General features: G+C 36.3%; 1 protein-coding gene across 2 annotated transcripts in view; it reads right to left on the bottom strand.

The window, feature by feature from the left end:
* TENM3 (teneurin transmembrane protein 3) overlaps window positions 1-19,630 on the bottom strand; it is a 419,680-nt gene that overhangs the window by 347,341 nt on the left and 52,709 nt on the right. For both annotated transcript variants that reach the window (XM_058837712.1, XM_058837711.1), the window contains exon 3: window positions 13,150-13,397. The gene's annotated coding sequence lies outside the window, so the exon portion shown is untranslated. The remainder of the gene's footprint in view (window positions 1-13,149; window positions 13,398-19,630) is intronic.

The following is a 19,630-nucleotide window of genomic DNA, read 5'->3' as shown; positions in this document are numbered from 1 at the left end:
ATAAACAAAGGACAGAGGACTGCTCTATCTCATTTGACCTGCCTAAATATGTTTCAAGGAGAAATGCCATTGAAATGGACAAACAAAAGTCTATGGTGTAAGAGAAATATATGTGTTCTGTCCCTTTGAAATTATTAATTATTATATTTGGGGGCCAATTAGAATTTTACCAGCATGAAAAGTGTCAGTTCTAGTTTCTTAATTTCATGAATATTCAGAAGAACACATGTCTGAAGCGAAACTTACTCAGACATGTCTATTTTGTATGAACAATCTAGCAAAATACTTGAATTCCACAGCCTTTAGGCAACGGATGACTAGACAGACTAGGTGACAAACACCGCATATTTATTTTTTTAATTTCCCCAAGCTTAATGATTACTTTAATAAAAGTATTTTGCTGTTCTTTGTTAATAAATATGCTAGAAATATTACATACTAGAAATACTTCTACATTTATAGTCCATATGAAGCTTGCTGAGAAGTCTGTGTGGGTCTCTTGCATGAAGACTTTTAAAGACTTTTTCAAAGAAAAACTAAAACTGCTTATAGATATCTAATAGCATAACTGAAATACAAATACCATCCAAGAGCCTTTCCTTTTAAAAAAAGTTTTATGCCTTCCAGGAAAATATGTATTTTTTTTGTAAATCTAGTAATCAATAGCAACACAAAGTGTTTGGTAGTCATTGATCCTGGTCACAAGAAGGCAGCAAGAACACTAAGATTGCCGACATCCTTTTGTCCAGAGAAGGTTTATTCCTCTGGCATACTTACAGATCCCAGATGCCCAGGTGTGGATGCCAGCCACACATCAGCCACCAGCAGCATGTCACAGTCATTTAGCACCTTTAACTTTGTGGATGTGAAAAATATTGAGGTGTCTTTAGCCAAGAACGCTCCAAGTAACACCTGCCAAAGCCAGAGCATTGCTCCAAGCGCAGCTGCCGAAGATTCCCCAGTGATCCCGCCTGCGACGGCATCTTCCAGCAGATGGAAACACACACAACACGCAGCTGCTGGCTGTGGGGAAAGCTCTCGTCCGTGGAGTAGAAAGTGAAGGACAACAACAGCTTCTCTAGAGCTGAGATGCTGCTCACACTATTGATGACAAAGTGATGGCAAGGAGCAAATTTGCAACGCTGCCACCTACAATGTGCCACCTACAAACCAGAAGGAGGGAGAATGTGTTCCCAAGGACAGAGCAGACACTGGGTAGGAGCAATGCAAGAAGCCTGGGAAGCTGAGCACCCACCACTGTATCAAATCCCACAGTGAGAGGGGCTACTTTGATGTGCATGATGAGCTACCTTGACTGTCAGAACACCTGTCTTAGGGAAACAGCAAGAAGGAAGAATAAGGTGAGAAAAGAACATGAACGAGCCAGAAGTCCAACAAAAGGGAGGAAAAAAACCCCTAATTCAGAAACAAAAAAGGGCTGTCACTGATCAAGAGTAATCAATTTCCAGAAAAGAATAAGGGAGGTTCAGCTAACCATTAGGCCAGTTCAGCTTCCTCTAGGCCAGTATTCACATGTAGAATATCCCAATCTAGACCAATAGTAATAACAGAATAAAATTAATTACTTTTTCCCCTTTACCCCAAAATGTGAAGTCAGCATAAGCCAATATTCCAGATTACAATACAAACTCACTTAGTAGTCATATATTAAACCTAACATTTTATTTCAAAGTAAGTCACTCTTCAGGTAAGCTTAGTGAAAATAATAACGGTATGCCTACACTGATAGAGATATCACAATTTCATACTCTTATTATGACAGGAATTTTTGACCCCTAACTTCTATTCCCAGACAGCTCTTAAGAATAACCTATTGCTCTTGCCTTTATATCTAAATAATAAAGAAAGTACTGTCAGAGCCATGCAGGGTCTATGTTAAGGATGCTTAAACTACTTTTCTGTTTTAAAGAACATTCATTTTGCAAATTAGAAGACTAATCCCAACAATAACTTCTAATAATTACCTGCCTGCACTGTGACTACTGAGATACTAAATCATCTCTGAAAAAACCCATCCAGATCTCTGCATACTCATAAAATATTGAAATACTGTATATGATAGAGAAAACATTAAAGTGGAAAAATGTTCTAACAAAAATGAAAATTTTAAACTTTCAAACAAAGTAAGAGACTTTAATGTCTCTCAAAGGCTTCTGAATAAAATTTGTCACTTGTACTTGAAAATTTGCTAACACTTAGTAAAGGTTTAGACAGAATTAACTTCAAAACGTAATAGCTTTCAGAGCTATTCTCTGGGCAGTCAGTGACGTCTAAGTGAATTTGTCATGACATGTAAACACCATTTTGGAAGGAACCGGTTTTCCTTAGTTCATATTTGAAGCTAAAACATTTTGACTGAAACAAACACAAGCTTCCAAATAGGCTCTGACCTTCGCATAACTGATCACCTCTTTTTAAGTTCTGCAGCTGTAGCTAACAACAACACGTTAATGAACCAGTTGCCTGTATTCAACAATCTCCGAAATGCCTCAACCCTTGACACTTGAAAAAATCCCCACACTTTTTTTGGTTGGAATTTGATGGTAGGAACATTATATCAGCTCTACAGATGTGACAGCTGATACAGTGTCAATATAGGTATTCAGAGCTAGAGCTGTTGTTGCTGCTCAGCTCAGCTATAGGTATCACAGCACCACAGCTCAGGAGTTGCTCCCTTGTCTCTTGTACTTTGCTTGTGGTGCAAACTGGCAGCTCCCACCCTACTGCAAGAGCCAAACGCTGAAGGACTGTATGAAATGTCACGTATGAATCACAGCACATGTACTTACACTTTAAAATCTAACAAATGAGAACAACCACAAGCAACTTCAAAATTAAGTTTTAAGAAAATTATTCACCCAAATAAGATGATAGAGTAGCTGCAAGAAAACAGCCTAAAGAAATATTTTTAAGCAATATGTACGACATAAAAGCTATTAAAATTCACTTGACTCATGTAACTCATTCACTGACTCATGATGTGCTAAAATGAGAAAACTGAAAGTAAAATATACAAGATAGCATATTCAGATTATGAGTAAGAGAGAATGGTTTCATATTGATCCCTGAAATTAATTGGAAGCCAGCCAAGTTATAGAACAGTCAGAAAAAGAATGAATGCTTCTTTCATACAATGCAAATATAGAGACAAAGAAGGGATGAAGAGAAATGAAACTGTCAAGACAGGAAGTTCAGACCACAGGGAGGGTACTAAAAAAAGTGCCAACGTTATATATAGTAAATTACATTTCCAGGTAGAGTAAAAGTATCAGTTCAGAACTTCAGGATCAAACACACTACCAAGGTTATTCATGGAAAGTCTAAACAGCAACTATACAAGAACAGTTGATTTGTCCCCAGGAGAAACACATTCATGCGAAGTATTTAGAGGGAAAGTCAGAAAAAGCAGGCAAAGAGAAGAGTCATTAAAGGTGTCAAGGAATATGTACAGCTGAAAATCACAAGCACAGAATTGTCACTCAGCAGCATAGTTTAGACCCTGTGTATAAGTAAGAGCAAATGGCCAGAAAGTGACTCCTGTGAGAATGACCGGAGAGAGAAAGGGTCTTGTCACATAAGAAATGAACAAATACACACCTTTTATTTTTTAAGAGATGTGTAGAAAAAATGTCAACAAGAAAAGGATAGGGCAGGGAGTTGGATGAGAGATTTGTAGAAATACAGCAGTTATATAAGGAGGAGAAAAATGGAAGAAATAATACCTGCACAGAAACTGCACATATTCTCTCCCAGCAGTCATCATTATCCTGAGCTAGGTCAATCTCAAACGTAATTTCTTAACAACTATTATGGAAAAGACTATGAGTGAAGTCTAACACTGACTATCTTTTTACTACCAAAAAGTTGATGATAAAAATATTCCTTAGCTGGAGGAATTTTATATTAGGCCTTCTAGAGACATGACATCTAAAACTTTTATTAAGTGAGCAATCTAAGCCAACTCTTAGAAAGCAAAGCAGCAGGCAAACTAGTACCTCACTCCAGGTCCTGGGTATATTTACCCATTTATTTGCATTACCTAACTAGATAAAAATGACAAGACAAGAATATCACTTGTCAGCACATATCAGCTCCAAATGGTGCTGCACATTTCAGGAATAAACTGAAAGACTTGATAAGTGTCTGACTAACTAGCAACTCACTCTATGCCTAGGGTTCTTCTCAGAGGCCGAACAGTTTCTAGATCATCCCCTTGCTTCTCTGAAACTAAAGATTTGATAGAATATGCATACCATCTGAGCTGTAATCACAGGAAACACTTCAAAATTAATTATTACATACAATATAATCTCATAATAATAAAAAACGGTTTATGAGAAAATGGAATGACTACCAACTTACTCAAATCTGCTTAAAACAGTAAGAAAATAGTACCTGTTTTGTTAAGAAAGAAGCCTTAACTAACAGCAATTTTTGTTAAAAAATAATTTTGGGGTTTTTTGTTTGTTTGTTTTTTGTTGTTTTTTTTTTTACTGTGTAGATATTGGTTGAATATTAGGGGATGCTTTACTGCCTGGAAAACAGACTCGTGACATCCATTTATGGCCTATGTTTGCTTGGTATGTCCTACACACAGGTTAGAGGTGAAAATGGGAGAAGTCTCTCCAGTCTTGCAGTTCTTACCTGAATTAAGCAGTTAAGAGGCCATCTTAACAAGCACACCTGTAAACTCCTTCATCTTTTTGCCAAAGCTTTGCCTTCCAAAAAACTCACAACAAAACAGAACACTAGAAACTGCCTTTTATTACTGAGATCAGGAGAACTAAAATAACAATTGAAAAAGAAAACAACAAAGAAGATAAAAAAATAAATGAAGATTTAAATGTTTTAAATCACAATGATGCATCATATGCACATCATTACACAGAACACAGAAAAACACAATACCCTAATATTACTATAAGGATAAGCGTATATGTTGTCACTTAAAATATTTTAATTTCATTGAAGAAGTTCTATAGCTTTAAAACCTGCTGTAATTTTGCATGGCTGCTGCCTTTTACTTTCTTCAACATGAAGTGACAGATTCTGCAGAATATTTACTTACTAAGAACCTTGGCAGAACATGCAGGCTCTGATTTTATTGTAGGATTGCAACTCCATATACACATTACCAGACCTTCTGCTTAGAATCATGGCATCAATTACTACAGTAATCTCAAGCAAAGTTTTTGTTCAATTGATTTTTCTCACTGTCTGAACTCCTCTGCATAAAAATCTTGATGGTTTGGAGCATCTAAAAATTGTTAATGTTCAGTACACAAGACATCTCTGCTGTCTAGTCAGACCAAGACTCAGTGGATAAATCAGAAATACAAATATGTTACAGAATACAGATATTTGTATTTTACAGGACAGATTTTTAATCCTGCCTCAACTGATAAAGACAAACACATGCTAAGTACTTATGCAAAAACCTAACATATAAATAAATGTTCAAGAACATATTCTATATATGTACCTGCAAGTTACATATGTAACTACTCAGACATAATACTCTAAGAATAATCTTATAATTAAAGATTAACAATGTAGATTAAAAAAAACCAAGATGAATGAATTAATATTGCTCATTTTCAAGTTTTAAACAGTGTAGGTTTCCAAGCCAAACATGAAAGCTGGGAATGGAACATGTTGCTCTGAAAACACTGAATAAACCAGCAAAATGGGAAAAGTTTGTTAAAAACACAGATTGCATCATATGCCACAAGTAGGAAAGTAGCTTTGCCAGTGTTTGAAAACCAGCAGCACAATGACAAATAAAACCCAAGTTTCTTATTATCAAATATTCAAGTCAGCCAATCTTGAAAAATGAAAGAATAACTCAATTATCTTTCATTCTCAAATCACAATGGAGAAAGAAATTTAGTAAATACAGGGATCAGTTTATGTATCACTAGCAATAATTCAGCAAATCTTCTCTATCTGTTATAAGTGTACAACGTTAACAACTGTTTCATATTCAAATTGAAAAGGTTACTGTAAAAGAGAATAAGGAATGCATCTAACATCTTTTCACTGATTTTATTTACAGTGTTTCTTGCTGAAAAAATGTCTGCATAACATATAGAGCTTTGCTATTAACATACCACAATTCTCCAGTTTCCTTCCTGAAAAAGCAATGCTTATCTCACAAAAAAACAACCCTAGTCTCCCTATTTTGTATCAGAATCTCAACAGATTCCTCAGTCAAAGACATCAAAGAAAGACTCTCTTCTTCCAGGAAAGAGGCTTGAGAAAAAAATAGGAACAGCAGAAGTATCCCTCTCCCACGTTCTCTTCATCTGTGCCAGTGATTTTCACAAAGCCATGCTACTAATTAAATGGGCTGTCCAGATGGGCATTCCCTGTTTTCTGGGCAGCTTGAGACCATAATGACCTGGTGCTAAAGCCCTTCTGGCTTCCTCCACAGCAGTTTCTGTGGCTGCACTGTGCCATCCATGCTGCAGGACCCACCAAAGCACACAGGAACATTCTCAGCCCAGCTCTCCTTAACATGGTGGCTCCACTCTCCCAAGGCACAGCATACAGAGTGGCAATGTGAGCCAAGAACTGTGAATGTCTGACTACAAACATGGATGTCAACTGCTGACATAAAGAAATCAGATTTACAGAAAACCAAAGAGACTGAAGACTTATCACCCATCCATCCATCCCAATAAAAGCACCTGCATCCACATGGGAAAGACAATTGAACAGTCATCTGAAATATAAGTCATCTTTCACTTTCCATTGCCCCCTGCAGAGGAAAAGCAAGCTATTCTTCAGTAATAAAAGCTTTAATTGAGGAATTTCATAGATATTTGTACTTTTAATTTGTTTACTGTTTGTTTTTAATCAAAAACTTTCCATCAAAATGAAGTGGTAAGTTAATTGCAAGATAATTGTGTTTGAATATCACTACATTATTTTAGTTGGTAGTCAGCCTTCAAAAATTCCAGTTAATCCAAGAGAGAAAACTAGCTTGAGAAATAAATACGTAAGAAACAATCAATCACAGAGAAATAAAACAGAGGCTAAGAGAAGGATGGTACTTTCAAGGGAGGCAAGCAATCCACAGAAAGAAATCTACTTTAATAACTACATTTGCCAGAAAGCATGGAACTAATTATGGTTCTAATATACATAATGCATTCAGAGACCTCAAGTAACAGACATTACTACCTGGCATTTCCAGCCCAGTTGTTGAAGTATACTGATTGTAAGCATAAATGTTCATATTACAAAACAGGCAGATGGTCTGCTTCACCAGAAACATTACAGTCTGACATTTGTTATCAATTGTACTGATTTAATACTAATGAGAGTAAATGGAGACAGATTTGCAAAAATCTGTCTCTTGGGAAGATGTATGTGCACCTTTAAAAATCTTTTACTTCATACTTATCATGCTGTGGTACCAAGAGGAATAATGATGTATTTTAATATACAGCACCACTCTGACATTTGCACAGAGTATTCAGGCCAGAAACCAAAACCTACAAGAGAATAAATTTCTTCAGCAAAAGAAGCAGAGGTGGTGCTTCAGTAACTCTGCCACAGCAGCAAACAAATCAAGATTAAACTCACTTTTTATGATGTAATAAAATACCATTATATCCAGTACTGAGGCTTTTGTTCACAAGTGCAGCAATTTGAAGATATGCACAGCAAGGGTAAGTAATGCTTATTCTCCAAATGCCAAAGTGTTCTGCTCTTTCTCAGTGTGTCCTGCTGCCTGTGTGCTCACTGTGGGCAGGGGAGAGAAGGAAGAGGCAGCAGGCTCACCCCAGGATGATGGGCTACCAGGAGCCCTGCACTGCCAGGAACCCAAGCCGGGTTAAGCAGCACAGCCGGCCCCATCACAGTCACTGGCTGCGTTACGGACAACGGTGTAAATCAGAAACCCAAACTGACGAATGTTAAAGAAGAGGCATAAATTATCAGTGCTTTCTCAAGCCTAACACTTCTCCTTACACTTGTGCTTTATGCAATTGCTTCAGGCCTTTAGAACCATTAAGGCTGGCTATGTTTCTCATAACAAAGCAGCAGTGAAAGTGTTCCCTGTATGTCAGTGTCTGGTCATCAGCATTTCTGTGAAATGACTACATTATCATCCTCTCAGATTTTTGCTGTTATGAAATGCCACTAGCATTCCTTGTCCAGCAAGACACACCAAGGCAGGGTGTGTTGCAGAGCCTCTACAACAAACCAATATCACAGAATAATTGTTCTTGTTTGTCTTGCTTGTTTTGTTTCCTTCAGACACTTTCTTTCCTGTTCCATCTCTTCCGCACCACCATAGTGTGATCAAACATACAGTGATTCATTACTTTCTCATTAATAACAGCATTAATTCCATGGAGATTTCCAAGTTTATTCAAATGACTTTTAGTACAAGCACAATTTAAGACTGAGGTGTAATGACACAGCATTATGTTGCAATTAAATTGCTTCACTTCAATTTACGTCAGACACCGGAACTTGAGAACTGATTTGGACAGACTAATAGTGAACACCTGGATTTCTTCTTTTATAGCCAGAACTGTCAATATGATCATTCACTCACTATTTCATCGAAAGCCAATGCCTGTTCATTATCCCAGGTTAGAACACTAGGGGCTTCATTATGAAGTAAAATTTTATTTTTTTCTAATTACCCATGTACTATACCAAATAAATAAATTCAGTAAAGAGGTGTTAAAAATAAGCCTTTTAACCTAACCTTCCTATAAACTATTGATAAAAATTAGATTTAAGTGTATTTTTCATTGCTTGGAAAAACTGATTTCAACCAGATTTCAATTATAGACCCTATGAACCGAGGGTCAGGCATTAAATATTACATTTTTCCAATTTTGTAATATTTTATAGCAAAGACATGGTCATTGCCAGTAACTTCTAAAGTAAGATCAAAACCAAGATTCTATTCCTTGCACAGATTGCTCTATTAGCATACTGCAAAAAAATATATACAGTACTTCTAGCAGAGATAAAAATGCCTCTGGTATGAAGTCAAGAAAATTTAAAGTAAAGTCAGCTGTACATGCTGTAACACACTTTTTCTGAAGCTTCTACACTGGAACACAACACAAATTAACTGTCATGTTTAAGCAATTATCTTCTATCAAAACTATCAGAAAACTAATTTACACAAGAGATACAGTAGATGCATTTCCAATTTTCCCTCTAGCTTCCCCAAGACAGTGCAACTGATCTAAACAAATACAGTCAATCACTTGTGAGAGTGTGTATGTGGGGAAAGAGTGCTTTTTAAAATTATTATTTATTCTTAAGTAAAGGGAAGAAGTGTCATCTTGCCTGTAAGGGATAGACTGGAAATACAGAAGAGACATCAGAGAATGTTTTATGTATAGGGATGTTATCCAGATCAATATTCTATTTTTCATTACAAGAATTTTTTCTCACAGAAAACTGATAGTACAAATGGGTACTACTCAATTTTCCAAACAAGCTATTTACAGGGTAAAGAGGGAACAAAGTGGAGAGAAAAAAAAAATTATATTCAGCATCCTGAAACTTAATTTACTTCTTGTGACCTTGAGCAAGATGTCTTCTCCTATGTCACAAACCACAGCATCTAGAACATGAACCATATCAAGCCTGGGTTCCTAATCAAAACTTATAAACAAATCAGCAGCATTAGGCAAGAGGAGAGGGGACTGGACACCACAGATGACACAAACAGAGGGGAAACAAAACTTATTTTTTCCTCCATTCTTTCTAGTAACTCTAGAGAGCTATAGCAGCAGAATCTTTTAATCACTTTTTTTTTAAAGTACAGGGCTGAGTGTTACTTCTACAATTTTCATACTTTAAAGTGATTTGCTGTAATAAATCAATATACACTGCTTCATATATGCCCTTTTTTCTGCATGCAAGATGGCAATTCCACTAAAATCTACCAAAATAGCAGTACCTATTTTTGAAAAGTTACTAAAAGAGCACAATGTTCAAAAGAACAGTCTTTTTGTTACTAAAAATGTCTTCTGGAGATATGAACTACTTTTCCTCTCATATTGTTTTTGTTTTCCCTCAACCCTTCCTAAATACCATCTCAAAGCCTTGTGTTAGCATTGGTATTGAACCTAGGGCTTTCTGACTAAGAAACAGAATATGAGTAATTTCTATGCCAAACTTCATAACATTAAGCTATTTGTAAATTATTTCTTTTAAATTGAATCAGGCACTTAAACACTCACATGCCAGGCAGTAAATATTTTTTTCAATTGCTAAAGAGATACAACAGGGTTTTCTTTTTTGTTTTTTTTAATCAAAACAAAATAAACCCCACCAATCCACGACCTTTCTGAGCAAAGACAACTGAAGTCAATTGTATATTTTATATATTCTTTAATTAGGACCTATCCCTTACTTCATCATCTATAATCCTGGCAAAACTCTGGGATTTTTCACATTAACAGGACTTGCATATCTATCACTGTCATCTTCTAAACCAGAAAGGTGTATATGTATTTCCACAATAGGATTAAGATTACTTTTCATGAAACTTTACACAAGGGCAGCAACCCTATGTTCTGCTACCTCTAGCCAGGTCTGTGCCCAGCCCTTTGTCCCGTCCCAAAGTTTGGGGTGTCCCTGTTACCAAGGCTCACCTGAGCTAAATATTTACTTTCATCAAGTCGGTTTTAAGGTGGGTCTGTTCCCCTGCCTGCATCTGCATTTATCCCCTCTAACAGGCAGGCAGGACAGGGACAGGCACAGACAAGGACTCCGACAGTGTTCATGAAACCATGATCCTCACCACATAACCTGGCTTCATCATCTGAATCCAGCAAGAATTACACAGTGAATCCAGACCTGGAAACTGTTTCGGATCCAACAGCCACTTTTGCTGAAGCACTCATCTTCTTAGAGCAAGAACACCATGAAAATTTACAGAGGACAGACAAGCATTGCTCTTTCTTGTCTACTCCCACTCTTCTCCTGTACTGGTGACCTAAAGCATTTACCAGCGACATTCAGTACATAAGTCAGGTGTCCATACAAAATTCAGTTTGGAGCCTTGATAGCCAGATTTCTATTGTTTATTTCTCATTCTCTTTGCAACCAGAGTTTGGTACCACTACCAAAGGCATTTCATCTTTAATGATACAAGCTGGAAAATGTCATATTATCATACTGGTCTGAAACTTGAATTTTGTGGAGAATGCAAAATAAAAATTCAGTCAAGGGTAGGGAAGCTGAACAACAAGACAGTAATTGTTGACACACATATATATATATATTTGCCACAAAAATCTGAATGCAGTGGTGAAAAGCACGAGATGAAGGAAATAAAAAATGGATCAATTACTGCCCAGGAAAAAAGTGCACCTTGGGAATACAGCCTAAGACAAACAAGCTCACCAAACCAGCAACTATCTGAATACATTTTTTCCCTCACATTACACAAGATAAGACAATATTGTAGGCTTCTTCCTGCTGAAAGGCCACTAGCAGTTTGGAGTAATGAAAACCCCTTTCAGAGATAGTAGTTGTAAGGCAGAATTACAGAGGCTTAGCAGATCTATCGGTGATTGATAAAAAAACTGAACATAGTACTAATAATGTATTTTCAGGTCTTATCATGTGTGTAAATTCATAAAGGGAATTCAAGGGACAGTTTTAGACAGACTCAATATTTCTGTTACAAATAGGCATATACATTATGAAGCATCCTCTGGCTTAAATGCAAAAGTTTTGTTATCTGAAAATAGTATCTCAAGTTATGTTTAATCCTGTCCAGTCACAGTAATTCTTGCTATGATTTTCCTTCCTCTTTTACGAGGGGGAAAAAAATCCTTGGTCTTATTGGAGTCTTTAAGCAAAAATTACATTCTGGCTCCAAGTGTTTTAGCTTGATTTTTCCAGGGGGAGGAAAAAAAAAAAAAAAGTTAATATGAAATGACTAAACAGAAAACCATAAAATTTGAACCACATTGTCCAAGTCCTATCAAATTTTGCAAGATACTAGATGTCTCAGATATGAATTCCACAGAAGTTAGATACCTTTCAGAAAAAATAGGATGCAACAGTAACTCTTGAGGAAGAGCAACCACAGCTTTTCCCCTTTTGCCTCAAAGGAAAGGCAATCTACTTACTAATCAAAATTCACATTCTATTTGTTGAAACCACAAGCATAACATTCGTAATACACCCAAAAAAACATTGAGAGAGACTAAAATGAATGGCACACTTGAGGAACATGGCAGGGAGCTAGGGCACCTGACAGTGGGGACTAAAATATATAGGGAATGAACCTAGAAAGACAGTCAGGTTTAGTAGGTTTTAGTAGGTCTACTACTCATGAAACAACTCCATAGTTATGGAGTATTCCCAAGTCATTGTACCTAAGAAAGAAAACCAAACAAACAACATTTGAAGAGGAGATACATCTAAAACATACACATAGATAATATGAGTAAGTCAATACCAATTAAAAAGAAGGGATGAAAACCACTGCAATTATTATTGTGACTGGATAGTTTTAACTCTCTCGGTAGCATGCAATATAGCAATGTAGATTTGTGCTGAGGTGCCTCAACAAAAGACAGAGCATATCTCTCCGTCAAAATGCCCAAGTAATATGATAAACATTGAAATAGAACAGTGGAGAAAACCTCCTACCATTTATTCTTCATACAAATAGATACTATTTGTATATGTAGACTGTAAGCACACATGCATCCCTTTAAAGACCTGGCTTTCAAAGTAGATTTCATTTTTTCCCTCTTCATCTAAGAAGAAAATATCATTCAGAGAAGTCAAATAAAACAAAGAGAATAACTGATGCCCCCCAAAATCAAGAACAGATACAAATTATTGTTGACTCATATTGTAAATTGCCTGTCCACTACTAAGCTTTTAGAGTAATGCAACAAGGAAAAAAATGTTTTTCAATCACTGCCATCCATCAGCTTGGTAAACAAGTAAAACGTATACTCTGCCATCTGCTAGCTATTAGCCTGGGTAATCACAAAATATCATGTAATGTAATCATAAAAAACCACTATTATTACCTACTCTTTCAATTTATAAGCAAATATTTATATCTGTCAAATGATTTTATGCTAGCATGAGGCTTGAACCTTCTGCGCTGCTTACCATCAATCTAGTCGTCAATCTAAGATAAGTCTGTCTCCTGTTCAGTCCTCCTGCGTTTGGGAAATGCTCAGCATGGCAGTGCTGTATTTGATCCCAGAAGACATCACATGAAGAGAAGGGTCAGTAAATGATCCAGCTGCCAAGGACCTGACAGTTTAACAGCAATGGCTATGTCAGTAGTCTTGCTCTTGGTCAGACTGGCTTAGATGGTCAGAGTAGTCTTGCTCTTGGTCAGACTGGCTTAGATGCTGCCAAGAAAGAAGAGAATTCTCAGTTCTAGGATTATTTCTTTCTGCATCTTATTCTATTTACCCTTGATACTTTCAACATATCTCCATGAGAAAGAGCATTAGAAAAGTCACAGTTTTCTTAAATTACCTCTTTTAAAGGTATAGTAGAAATAGCTGTTCTAAAATGCTTAAGTCAGAGGAATAGTGCTTTTTTCCCCCCAGATTTCCAACCAAAACTATCCATTAGAAAGCAAATACATTAGTAGGAAACTGTGCAGTGAAACTAAAAAAATCATACTGAAATTTTTTTTCAGTGATATGTACTATTAAAATATGTTTAAACAATGGAACTTAATCTTGTTCTTAGAAATTTCTCAATAAACTGAAAAGTCTTCACATAAAGGGACATTCACTATTTTTATTCACTCACAGAACTTGCCAGAGTTATTACACCATCAGACCAATCAGACAAGAGGTCCAGTTGGCTAGAGCTAAGACACTTATTCCTTATTAACTATTTTAATTTATGGCAGAAAACCAAGTATTTTATGGCAGGGAAGACTCTACTTAAGCAGATACTTTTTCCCACCAGCTGAATGTCAAAACCAAAGGTAATCGTGTAAGTGACACAGAAGCCATTATTTCAGCTGTACATGACTCTCATTTGTTCCTGAAGGTGATCCTCTGCCAGCTTGAGGGCTAGAATCTGCTCCTGCAGTGACACAACCAAGTGGAACAGCATACCAGGGGAATACCTGGGGTGCTGGTGGCCTACCAGGTGTCACAGTAAATTAAAATGGCAACTTTTTAAATATAGATCTGCTGGGCTAAGACTGACTTTGAAACTCCGAATGGATATGTCTCTCAAGCTACAGAAATATCTTTTCTTTCCTCACATCAGCTGTTTCAGGGCTAATTTCCATATAACCTGTCAAAAACCTTCATTTTCTTTCATGCCTTGGTCAGTAAAATTGTCATGTTCCACAAACACTATCAGTAAACCTTAAAGGTACAGTCCAGGATCCCAAATCAATTAAGAGTGTAATAACACAGCCACAGGGACATGAGAGAGGTTATGCTTTTTAAAACACAAGTATGAAGTCTGCACTACTGGAAAGAGCAACGTTCTTTGCATCATGGGGTAAACACCTGCAGCAATTAGGGTTTTCTTTGAGGCAAGAGCCACTCAGTCTGACATATGGTGCTGCCAATCCAGTTTTGGAGCCCTTTAAGTAACAGAGGTCATCCAAACTACTGAAATAAGGAGCAGACTCAACCAAATCACTCAAACACATCTGTCTCCCAAATCTAAACTTGTCATCCTTTTCCAGGTGTTTGTTAAATATTTCTGCAGTTTGTATGGCAGACTCTTGCAATGGAGAGGAATTAGGAGTTGAAAACTCACATTTAAAAACTACATTTTCCATGCTGCAAGGTGACCATGAAAATTATGGAATGAAATGTGTATGATGGCAAGTGAGATTTTGAATTTAAACCTAAATATTGACACATAAACTGAGAAATGCTCATTTAGTTTCATGCATTTTGATACAATATTTAATTACGTGTTTGCTGCAGAACCCATGACTGTTACCACAGGAAAACAGTAGCAAGATTGTATGTGCCAGCATCACTCTCTCATTTTCTCACTTCCTAAACGTTGTGTGTCTATCGTATTTGATTTTGATATCTACATTTATTATATACAATATTTATGAAATTTAAAAATTAATGCTGTCAAAAGAAATATACATAGATAACAGAAAAGAGATAGTGATTTTAAGATGGTTTTCAGTCTAGGAGAGGTTTCATTTCTTAGGAGATATCCTCTAAGTCTATTCAACTTGACCACTAATGCAAATTTTTACATCAGTGACTGAAAATGTAAAGGAAATCTCTAAAAGCAAAGGCATTTCCTTTTTTTCTGGATCAATTCTGTAATTATGCCATGTACTATATGATACAAATAAGGGAATTTAGTGATTCACAGAAACAGAAGAAAAACTTCAGTAAATGAGTGCACAATATTTTTCAACTAGACTGCCACAAAGAGAGAGATAAGTGGGAGGGGAAGGGCAAGAGAAGGGAAATTAAAAACCAAAAATTAAACAAAAACCCACAAACAAACCAAAAAACCCGACACCCCAATGACAAATTAAACCATCTAGACTATGCCAATTCAAATTCTCTCTGCAAAATTTTAAAACAGGCTCTTTCCCTAAAGGCACATGCCTCTGTCACCCTTACAAAACACAAGGAAAAGGGAATGTCCCAAGAGAAGAACGTACACGGATATGTTTAACCAGAGAAGCTGACTGACTTACATTAACCATACAGTGTACAGTAAAGTCATAAAACAGTTTGCCATCTTTAATTCTATACTTTTTTCAGAAAAAGATATTTTTCACTTCTTTACAATACCTTTTATTTAGTCTATTTAGGTATTTTTTTTTAGAATTCATAACTTCTGATCACTTCAGAAATTTTAAGACCAACTCCACAGAATCACACCCAAAAGGCTCAGTTTGTAGCCTTTGCTGGTGGCTGCAAAAAGAATGCAGAAAAATGCCTGCTTGGCCATTTTTCCTGCTGCATTAATACAGAGGGAAATTTACCTCTGTCAATGGTTGACAAGATAAGCTGCCAGCACTCAAACTAAAAATGTTTACTAGGCTAACAAGGCAGCGATTCCCTGAACAGTGGCAGCAGAGGGGAGCACTGCGCTCTCGTCTAAAGGTACAAACTTGACCTCAACAAGAACGACTGCTCCATCTGCCAAACTAGCCAGAGTGAGCTTAGGCAAGCGCAAACAAGACAATCCTGTCCTGCACCATGTCAGAATGGCATGGGTAACAGACACGCATGTCAACATAAAACTGCTTCTGGGAAGTAAAAAAACACAAACCCTGAGGAGTAAATTGCTATCGACTCAGAACTGTATTTTGATCTTGTACTGGGGTATTGGATATTCCAGTGATTGATTTATTGTACTGTTAAGCCATAACATATTTTGAAGACAAGGAAACAGAGGTACTTGACTGAAGAGATGGAAAGTGGGATGTGATGTGCAGAGCTCAGCCACCACGCAGGGCTGGAGCTGAGGAGAAGTCACAGCAGCAAACTGCACAGCAAGTTGTCAATGCCACGGCTGAAGAAGAAGTGGCGAGGAAATAGGATAAGGTGAAGTAAATGTAGAAACTAGAACTCCACTTTCTCCTTCCCACACTGCCAAGTGAATCTGCACTAAATGTATTACATTTTACTCATGATAAGAAAACATAATTACCACTTGAGACTGTGTATCTGCAATAAATATCAAAGCATATGTATTTTCTAAGAAAGAAAAGACAGCCTAACCAGAAAATAAATTATAGCTATTAATTCCCCACCAAAATTTCTGATGTTATCCATTATATGCATGATATTGATAGCTATGAGTTCATGACAAGAAGATATTGCTAAAACAGCCCACTACTTTTAAGTGACAATGCTCTCACTTGAGACATCAGTTGGGGAGATATTAATAATCCAAGTAGAGTTTAATTTCTTACAATGTAGTCAATATTTAAACTATCCATAACAAATGGCCAAACAAGATTTTAACCCTACAACAAATGACTATGCAGCATTTTAACAATCAATAGCAAATTGTATAGTAAAGAAAGTAAGATAGTAAAGTATCTTCCCTAGCTTTAGATGACTAAGTAAAAAAAGATGAATATTGAAGAGCCTTGGATGCAAGATCAGCACACCTATTCATATTTTCAAGAAATATAAAATCAAAATTATGCATAAATTGAGGATTCACTTGCATAGCCTTTAAGATACAAGTAACACAATATTATCAGGAAAATTTTTTTCTATTCAGCATTTCACATTCAAGTAAGTATTTAGTAAAAGTTTAGGTAATATATTAATAATATATATAACTAGTAATATAATTACTAGTATTAATATATCAATATTAATATATTACTAGAATTATAAATTATCATATTTTATATAGTATTTAAATAATATTTAATATCTATTATAATATAATACAAAATTATAATTATAAATTATAGAATGACTAGCTAAAGGAAATTTTTTTCATACAGCTAAATCTTAAAATCATCAACTGGTTTTGTTAATAACCCAGACTCCACCTTTCTCAGCCTGGACTCACATAGCTGGGTGGAGTCCTTCATGCACTGGATTTCCCTTTAAGACTATGTATGAACAGATAGATACTTATGTACTTGATAAAAAAATAAGAATCAATAGAAGATTAGCAGCAGGATTGTTACAAATGCTGTTTGTACAAGCACTATTACATCAGCAGATATCAGAAGGGCATATCCAGGGATTCTCAGAAGTCCAAATGCCTGATTCCTACCTAATAGAAATAGGGTCTTAACCCTTGTCTCTTGAAAAGAGATTATTACTGAAACTCAGAATAGGGGCTGTGCTCCCTTTTTCAAGGCAAGGTCCACTCTTGGCAATTCAGTTCACAAACTTTGGGTTCAAGTGGCTTTTAACAGGATCAAAGACCAACATAAAAATGTAACTGTAGCAGGTACATACCTGTTGTTTACTTTGTCTCTTGCAATGGTGATCCAGTGACCTACCAAGTTAACCTTAGGTGAACAGAAATCTGTAATATTTCACTACATCACAGTCCACTCCAACTTCTAGGTTTATATTACAGAGAAGACACATTCCTACTTCTAGTATGAACAGGTATTAAGGGATCTTAAAAAAAAAAGAAGTCCCAGAAAAATAAACCACAAAATTTTCTCTAAAAAGATATAATATTAACAATATAACAGGTAACAATCATGTTAGTGTACATCTTACAGTAGTTTTAAAACAGTTTCTCACTCAAGTGGTCAAAACTTGCATGGATTTTTCTGACACATGTTTGGAATGACTGGTGTAACTCACCAGTTGCAAGTTCCCCTAAGTCAGTGTGTACTAAACACACTGGTTTTGCTTTAAAAATATCTTTCCAACGTAGCACCTAAAGATATATTTTGGATAATACATACCAGACAGACTACATAAACACCTCCTCTCTCAACACTTTCATCGTAATTCACACAGACAGCACCTTAGACTTTTGAAGACATTTGCTATGAGGTATCAAGTAAACTAACTTCTTGTTCCTGAAAATACCATTTGCAGCAGTGACAGCTTTAGTTCTTTACACTTCATTAGCACTGCAGTCAAGTCCCTTTCTCCAAAAGATAGTAGTGTTCATACAGAAAGAAAAATAATTTTCAGAGACATGAAAAGTGATAAAACCTTTTGGATAACTTTATCTTCAACGACCTATGTCGTACAAAAACTGTAATTTTAAAAGCTCCTGATTAGCTAGAGGGTTACATGAGAAAAACCCTACACCTTCCCACTTTCATTTTCCCTTCAAGAACACACTTACCAGCAATTTCATGTTTTAACTAGATGAGCAACTACTTTCAGACCCTATATTCTATAGAGTATATGCTCTCCTGGGAGTAATACAATTCTCAAGCTATGCAGCTTGATGCATAGATCAAAACTGGATCATTTTGTTTTGTTTTTTTTTTCCTGAAGACAGCTGAAAATAATAGCCCTTTATAGAGATAGGTGCAAAAACCAGATGGATGCAAGCTCCTCATCTCACTGTTAGCCAAAAATGAAGACTCCCATTACACACTGGAGAAACAAAATGTAAATGTATGTAAACCGTGTTATAAGGTAACAGAACTAAACATCTCATGAGTTACAAAACATTCCCTTGTAGCTCCGATATGTATGAAAACAGATGCCAACAAGTAAAATCCTAACACTGATTTAAAAGCAATTTGGTATTCTTAGAGGGCATCAGTTAAAAGCTCTAGATCAAAAACAAACAGGCTTGGTATGTTCAATTAACCTGCATCTTACCCAGAAGTAAAAAGTGAGACACCCAAGTCAGCATCAGAATCCAAAATCTACAAAATACACTGCAAACCCCTTCCTGCAGCTTCGTAATGAGAATGGTTAAGGGCTGGAACTGCCTGCCAAGAGAGGCTGTGAAATCTTCATCCTTGGGGATTTTCTGAGTTTGACTTAACAACACCCTCAACCACCTGATTCCACTTTGAAGGAAGCCCTGCTTTGAGCAAGGGGCTGAACTAGATGACCTGAAGAATACCCCTACAACTGTAATTATTCTCCAATTTACCATATCACACACTGGAGAACCCTTTAATGAGACACTAACAAGGGCTGATAGAACTACAAAA

Source organism: Poecile atricapillus, chromosome 4 (assembly GCF_030490865.1).
Source record: "Poecile atricapillus isolate bPoeAtr1 chromosome 4, bPoeAtr1.hap1, whole genome shotgun sequence".
Lineage (NCBI taxonomy): Eukaryota > Metazoa > Chordata > Aves > Passeriformes > Paridae > Poecile > Poecile atricapillus.
This window is presented reverse-complemented; position numbering and strand designations above follow the sequence as displayed.